Source organism: Myotis brandtii, unplaced genomic scaffold (assembly GCF_000412655.1).
Source record: "Myotis brandtii unplaced genomic scaffold, ASM41265v1 scaffold82, whole genome shotgun sequence".
Taxonomy (NCBI): Eukaryota; Metazoa; Chordata; class Mammalia; order Chiroptera; family Vespertilionidae; genus Myotis; species Myotis brandtii.
In genome coordinates, this window is record NW_005371324.1 from 4,335,658 (window position 1) to 4,343,391 (window position 7,734).

Sequence of the window (7,734 nt, forward strand, 5' to 3'; positions counted from 1 at the left end):
GCTCGCGCTCATACAATTAGCGTCAGCACGTAGGGCCACTCCGCCGCCCTCCCCCCGGCCTCGCCGTCGCCTAGCAACGCGAGCGGGAGGCGGGCCCAGGGCGAGTCGCTTAGCAACAGAACCGTCCTTCTTTGCTAACGACCTCCCCGCCCTCGGCGCGCAGCTCGGGTTCCCCGGCTCCCGCTTCCGCCCCCTACTACGCCCCGGGCCGTGTCGCGTTTTATCCGCTGCTCTGGAAAAGGACATTTCAGCCCTTTTCGTTCCCGGGGAAGGCCTCGAACTTCGCGTCTCGTCCCTAGGCGCCTCGCTCCCCTTGGCGTGATGCTGGCAGAGGATGAAGGGGAGGGAGGAGGGCCGCCAGCCGTCGGGTCCCGGCTCGCCCCAACGTGATGGGAGCGCATTTGGTTCCTAATTCCTGCGTCTCCCTTTCCCGGGTAACCATTTTCTCCCCCCAAAGAACAACAGCGCTTCCCTCCTGACCCCCTCAGCGGCGGCTTCTACCGGTTTTGCGTCTCCTGAGAGTGGATCTAGGTGGCTTCCGCGGGTGCCCCTCATCCCAACTTCAGCATCCTTTCACTTGATTGGTGGTCCCTCATGTTTGCTTCAGTTCTTTTGGTGGAGGAAAGAGGCACGCGTTTGTGTTTTCTCTGGATGCTTTCTAATGAGAACAGACTCGGTTCATCTTTCTGAAAAAGGAAATCCCCTGTAAATGCTCAAGACTGCCGAACGGCTGGGGCTATTTTTCCACTGATGTTGGATGGCCTAGAGTCGCTATTGAAGCAGTGGTTCTCAAAGTGTGGTCCGGGTTCCCAGACGCTTTCTAAGGGGGGGGGAGGTCAGATGCAAAAACGCTTAGTAAAAAGTTAGTTGCTTTTTGCACGTTTATTCTCACAGTGGAGTTTCCCAGAGGCTACCTGACACGTGATATGGAAACATTGAAAACAAGCAAATGTTACCACGCAGTCATCTGCTGTGAAAACAGACATTCGAGAGATTTGCAGAAATGTGCAACAATGTTCTGTAAAGTGGTTACTTTTGTCAACTAATGATAGTTGGGGCTCATTCAAGCCAACAGGAACTCCAGTGTGGGGTTGGTGAAGAGGGAAACTTTGTGCCAACAGCTCAATTGTGACAGCATTGGAGCAGCTCAATTATGAAACAGCCCCGGCGAGGCCTCTCCAGCCAGGCAGCGCTGTTGTGCCCCGGGCAGGTGCCCTCGGCTGCGCCTGCTCTGCAGCGAAGAACCTCAGTCTCTAGAGTCTTTGGTGGGAGGAAAGGTGTGCCGTCCAAGCCACGGGGGATCTTATTTATAGAAGTCCCTGCCCCTGGCCCCTGATTGGGCCACCCTCATGTAAATGAGGCTCCAACTCCTCAGTGTGATTGGTCAGAATGGAGCTGCTCTGATTGGCCAGTGAGGATAGAGCAGCGCCGCTCTGACTGTGGAAGGGAAGTCTCAGTCCTATAGATTGAGATGGGAACTTTGTCAGAGTTGGCTCAGAACTGGAGGCAGGCATGTCAGTGCTGAAGGCAGGCAGTTGAGCTGGGGTTTGCCTGAGGGAGCCCCTGTTTAGAAACCACTGCTAGGCTCTGCTTTTACATTTGAGCCCAGTCAGTCACCAGGAGCACTTAGTAGGTATCTTCTTTTTTAGGGTCAACACTTTTCCTACAAAAGATTCTTTCATTTTTAATTGGTTTATTGTTTTAAATAAGAAATAACTATTCTTAAAATGTCTTTGTTTTAATTTCTAATGTGATAAATATCAGTATCTGTAATGCACATAAAAGTTCTTTGGGGTCCTCAGTTTTTAAGTGTAAAGGGTCCTGAAACCAAAATGTTTGAGAACCTCTTCTTTAAATGTTGCATTCCTTGAAACTTCAAACTGCCTAGAGTTATCTATTGTAAGCCTCACATTTAGCAACTATCTCTATTCCATTTGAGAGTATACAGGTTTTTTTTCTCTTGACACTCCCCAATCCCATTGAAATTAGTTGCTTTTCCCACTCTATGCTACAGATTCCTCAGTTTATCCATTCATTTTGGTTTTTCACATGTGGTTCTTTTGTTTTTTCTCAATCTTTATTTTTATTGTTTTAACCTTTTTTTCAACCTTCTTTATGTACATCCTACTCAACAATGATGTAAGGCTAACAAGGATTATAATGACATCAGTAATGACTCCTCATGAAGAATCCACAATACATAAACTAGATGGACCAGTGCCCAATATGTACATACATTTGGCACTATTTTCAGTGGAGGTCTCAAGAGCACTGCATTTTAATCAAAGCTATGCACAATGCAAGGTAATTCACATATTAAAAATGAACTAAATAGCTTTCTCTTTCTTTCCATAAACCTTTTTGGTGGTAGAACAACGTCTGAGACCAAACTGAGTAGTTAGCCTTCATGATGGTTTCTATCCCACTCCAGGGGGCCCCCCACCAATTTCAGGCACTGACCTAGTGCCCCAAATTTCTGATGCTTCAACTCCCAACCCCAGGTTTAAGAGCTTATCATTAGTAGTCTATATATATATATATATATTTTTCCCCTCTTCTCCAGCATCCTCCCCCAGCTTCCTCCTCCCTTTCTTTCAATGTATCCTAGTCAATCTAAAAAAATTAAACAATAACAAATTGCTAATCATGCCTTTTAATGTGATCTTTTGAACCACAGTTTGTAAGTCTAAACCTCTGCCATTTAAGTCCAGGGAAGGCCAAGCATTTATGCATTCGTTAAACAAATATTTATTTCAGGAACAACTTGAGACACTGGAAATACAGCATTGAACAAGAAAGACAAGATTCTTGCTTTTTAGTGAGCTTATGTTTTAGTGAAGTTGGGCAAGTGGCAGACAAGTAATGAAATAATTGTAGATATTAGTAAGTGAAAGAGCTATGAAGAAAATAAAATGAGACAAAGGGGTAGAAGATGAATAACCTAAAGTAAGCTTTGCACATTGACCCCTCTTAGATCCCCAAGTCACACAACATAGTTAACTCATGTAATTACTATAAATGGTGGCCCTGGTCACTGATCTTGGACTATGCTAAACTTTTGGTTTAAAGTTCCTTTTTTTTTCATCCCCCATTATTTTCACTTGATAGATTTTTTTTTTACAGCATTGTAACCTAGTCGATTAGAAGTATGGCTTTGGGAGTCAAACAGCCCAGGTTTGTCCCTATTTTGTTGTGAAATTTTAAACAATATGTAAGCTGCATAACATGGTACCTGACATATAATAAACACTAAGAGTTAAACATTATAAACCTCTTACTAAGGTTGCTGTATTTGTTTTTGCTTTATTTAAAGGTTGAAGGACCTTCCCTGAAGTCTTCTAATAGTATCTAAGACTGTTTTTGTGAAATATTTTATCAAAAGCTATCTTTTCACAAATTTTTATTTATTTTTAATTGATTTCAGAGAGGAAGGGAGAGAGACAGAGAGATAGAAACATCAATGATGAGAGAGAATTATTGATTGGCTGCCTCCTGCACGCCCCCTACTGGGGATCGAGCCTGCAACCTGGGCATGTGCCCTTGACTAGAATCAAACCCGGGACCCTTCAGTCTGCAGGCCAACACTTTATCCACTGAGCCAAACTGGCTAGGGCCACAAATTTTTAAACATATTTTCCTGAGCTGAAAGAATCTACATCAATTACCACAAAAGTAGTATAACCTAAATTTCTAAATTGGATACAGATACTGAAGAGATCAACCAGACAAGCCAATAACAAAGACAATATTTTAAATGTGCTTGTGTCTGTATTTCAGCCCCTAAATAATAGGAAAGTACATAGGGTTGAAAGTCAGACAGGCATACATTCATCCCAACACTCTGTGCCCTTACACAAGTACTTATGCACTCTGACCTTGGGTTTTCCCATTTGTAAAGTGCATTAATAATTCTAATAACGGCTGCCTCTTCATTAACATGAAACAGAGAAATATGTAAGCCTCCAGAGCAATGACTTTCACTTATAGTACTGAATAAATGTTTATTTTCTCCCCTCCCAATAAATAAATATGCAAAATGTCTAATTGCAAGAACAATAATTGTAATCTAAAAACGACACAAGTATATTTAAATAACTAATATCATAGTTTTGAACCTAGTTGGTTTTATTTTTTCCAAATTGTTATATAAATGCAATCAATCTAAATTCATAAAATTGTAAAATCAACCTAAATTCCAGTGGAGAATTGTGAAAAGTTGCCTTAAATTTCTCCCTCTATATCCAAAGAAGGATAAATAGATTTTTTTTATTTGAAAATATCTTTATTTTGCTGTCATTTTTTTATTGAAAATTTTATTTAAACAATTGAGGATTCACATGCCATTGTACAACATAACACAGAGAGATCCACCTAAATTTTACCCAATTTACAATGGTAACAACAATCCACAACCTTATTCAGATTTCCCCAGTTTCACTTGGATCCACATATGTGTGTGTGTGTTTAGTTCTATATAATGTTATCACATGATAAGTTTGTGTATCTGTCATGACAAGCAAGATACAGAACCATTTCATCACCACAAGAATCTCTGATGTTGCCCTTTTATGATGATTGGGGTTTTTTCCCTAATTTATATGCCAGATATGGTCCTACTGTCCCAGATTTTACTTTTTTCCTTGTTTCTCACAAATAGACCACTAAGGCGCAGAATAGGTCATTCCTCAGTGTGGATTTTCAGTATTTCTTACCTGAACTATTTGCAATAGCCTTGCCTTTAGTCTCCCTAATATCAATCTTTTATTCCTCTCTAATCTATATTGCCAAAGTTATGGTTCTAAAATACAAGTCTAGCCCTATCTGTTTTGGCTCAGTGGATAGAGTGTTGGCCTGCAGACTGAAGGGTCCCGTGTTTGTTTCCAGTCAAGGGCTTATACCTCTGTTGCAGGCTCCCCCCGGGCCTGGCCCTGGTCAGGGTGCCTGCAGGAGGCAACTAGTCGATGTGTTTCTCTGACATGGATATTTCTCTCTGTCTTCCCCTCTTTCTAAAAATTAATGGGAAAATATCCTTGGGTGAGGATTAAAAAATAATAATAATAACTAAATAAAGTCTCTATAACAATAGTGTCAACAATAAAAATTAAAAAAATAATAATAAAATACAAGTCTAATCAAGTCTACTTTTTAAGAAAACCTACAATGGCACTTTGTCTACATGACAATATAAGGTCTATAAAGCCCATTCCAGTCTGAAGCCATCTTATTTTTCTAGCCACATAATCCCACTACCCATTGTCATGAACCCACTTTTTATGACTTTGAACTACTCACCAGACCCTTAACATGCCAAGTGTTTTTATGCCCTCTGCTCTTCCTTCTACTTATCCTTAGACACCTAGTTCAAAATTTTATCTTCTCTGGGGAACCTACCCTAACACATAAAGGCATAGCTGGCTGCACACTTTTATCTGTTTTCAGGCAACTTTTTTATGTATATATGTATGTATGTATGTATGTATGTATGTATGTTTCCATGTTTCCTTCTCCTTCGGCATACACTATACTAGATTATTAATTGCTATAGGTAAGTGTCCTTTTTTTGTATACCCCTGACTTAGACTGTGACTAAGCAGGCCAAGGCCTTCAATAAATATTTATTTGAAAGAATGAAATGAAAGGAAAAAAGCAAGGAAGAGAGCATTGGGGGAGGGGGAGGGAGGGAGAAATCCTCTGTTGAAAATACTACATTTATCATGGAATCTATGTTTCATAGAGAAAATTTGACAATCTAACCTATGCAAGAATACTTTTGGGTATTATTTGGAGACAATTGGAGTGTCCATTATTGGGAGAATTGATAGTGAAATGTGGTGATTGCACACAAGTTGATGTACTGATTCCCTCAGATAGAAGAGTTCCAAGACTTCAATAATAAGAGTTATAACCAGTTCAAATAATAATGTTTGAAAGTCCAGGAGGGCTTTGTCTTTTCAGTATCAAAAATGAGCACTAGAGGAGAATCCTAGCTCTTTTCTGCTGCTAATCGCTTTAACGGCTCTAATGTACTAGTAAAAGGTAGAAAGAGGTATTTTACTTTCATTTCCCCAATTTCAGTGATATTTTATTAGCATAATAATTATTTCACTTGTTCAGGTGTGGGTGTTTTTGTTTTTATATTCAGTTTGCTCTTATGACATTTTTAAGCTTCTGAAATACTTATCAAATTTCACCAGAATCACCAATAACAAACACTGATTTTTGTGGGCAAGCCCATTTTGATTTATAATGACATAGCATTTTTCACATCTACAAGTTAAAACTTGGTTCACATATCAAAAATTATTTATAACTTTGCTGAGATACAATTTTTTGGTGAATTTAGGATGCCTTCCTTTATGGACAAGGAAAGCAAAGGAATCCATTTATTTGTTGGGTTCTAAATAAAACCTATTTTCCCTGCCTGAGTTTCAGATCGATTGAAAGGAAGCAGACAAATGGAAATCAAAATAGCACTTTCGTCCCAGCTGCTTTGGCTAAGTGAATAGAGCATTGGCCTGGGGACTGAAGGGTCCTAGGTTTGATTCCAGTCAAGTACACATCCCTGGGTTGTGGGCTTGATCCCCAGTAGGGGGCATGCAGGAGGCAGCCAATCAGTGATTCTCTCTCATCATTGATGTTTCTATCTCTCTCTCCCTTTTCCTTTCTCTCTGAAATCAATAAAAATATAATAAAAAATAAAGAGCACCTTTCTTGCAGATACACTAGGTGCAGTGGCTTCATCTCTGACTAACAGCACAGACCCCTCTGTGCCCACAGCGAGGCAGAATGCAGACCTGCCCAGTTCTTCCTCCCAGGCATGCGCCCCAATCAGACACATCACTCTTTCTGCCCTGGGGATAAAAAATTCAGGTGGAAAGAGTAAAGAGTAAACTCACACAGAAGCCTCTGGTCAGGGAAATGGAGGCCCCTCTATAATAGGCTCTACTACCTTCTCTTCTTCCCAGTTCATCCACATAGCTAGCTAATCCTGGACCCAGACCCAGTTCATAGGATTTCAGAAAAGTGAGCACCATACTATGCCCCAGAGGTGTGTGGTTAAATGAAGTAATCCCATTTAAATTCATTGAGTGGGCAGTTAGGGAAGAGGCAAAAAAGGCACCTTCTGGGATTCAGGAGATTTAGACAAGGTTGCAACAGGATTACCAACTTGTTGCTTGGCCGTGGTCAAGTCATTACATTCTTTATTACTTAGTTTGTTCATCTGTAAAACCAGTTTAGCAAATCCTGCCATTCTACTACCTAGACTAGAGGATCAAATGCGCTAATACATAAAAGCACTTTAAACCAGCATCATGTTATAGTAAAAAAAAAAAAAAAAAGACAGTTATTATTTGGGATGAAACCATTCTATATAATAAAATAGAAACATGTAAATTGACTATCCCTCTGCTATGCTCACCAGCCAATCAGGAGTGAGTATGCAAATTAACCCGACAAAGATGGCAGGTTAATTTGCATTCACAGGCACCAGGCAGAGAGCAGAGCGGAAGAGCCGGCAGAGAGTGGAGCAGCTTGGGGAACTTGGCTCCCCAAGCCGCCAGACAGAGAGCAGAGAGGGAGAGCTGGCGGCTTGGAGGACTTGGCAGAGTGGGAGGCCGTGGGCAGGAAGGGAAACCCAAGAGCACGGGGAGCACCAGGAATGCTGGGAATCGTAGTTATGGTGGCAGGCAGATCTCCTAGACCAGTGGTTCTCAACCTTCCTAATGCCGCGAC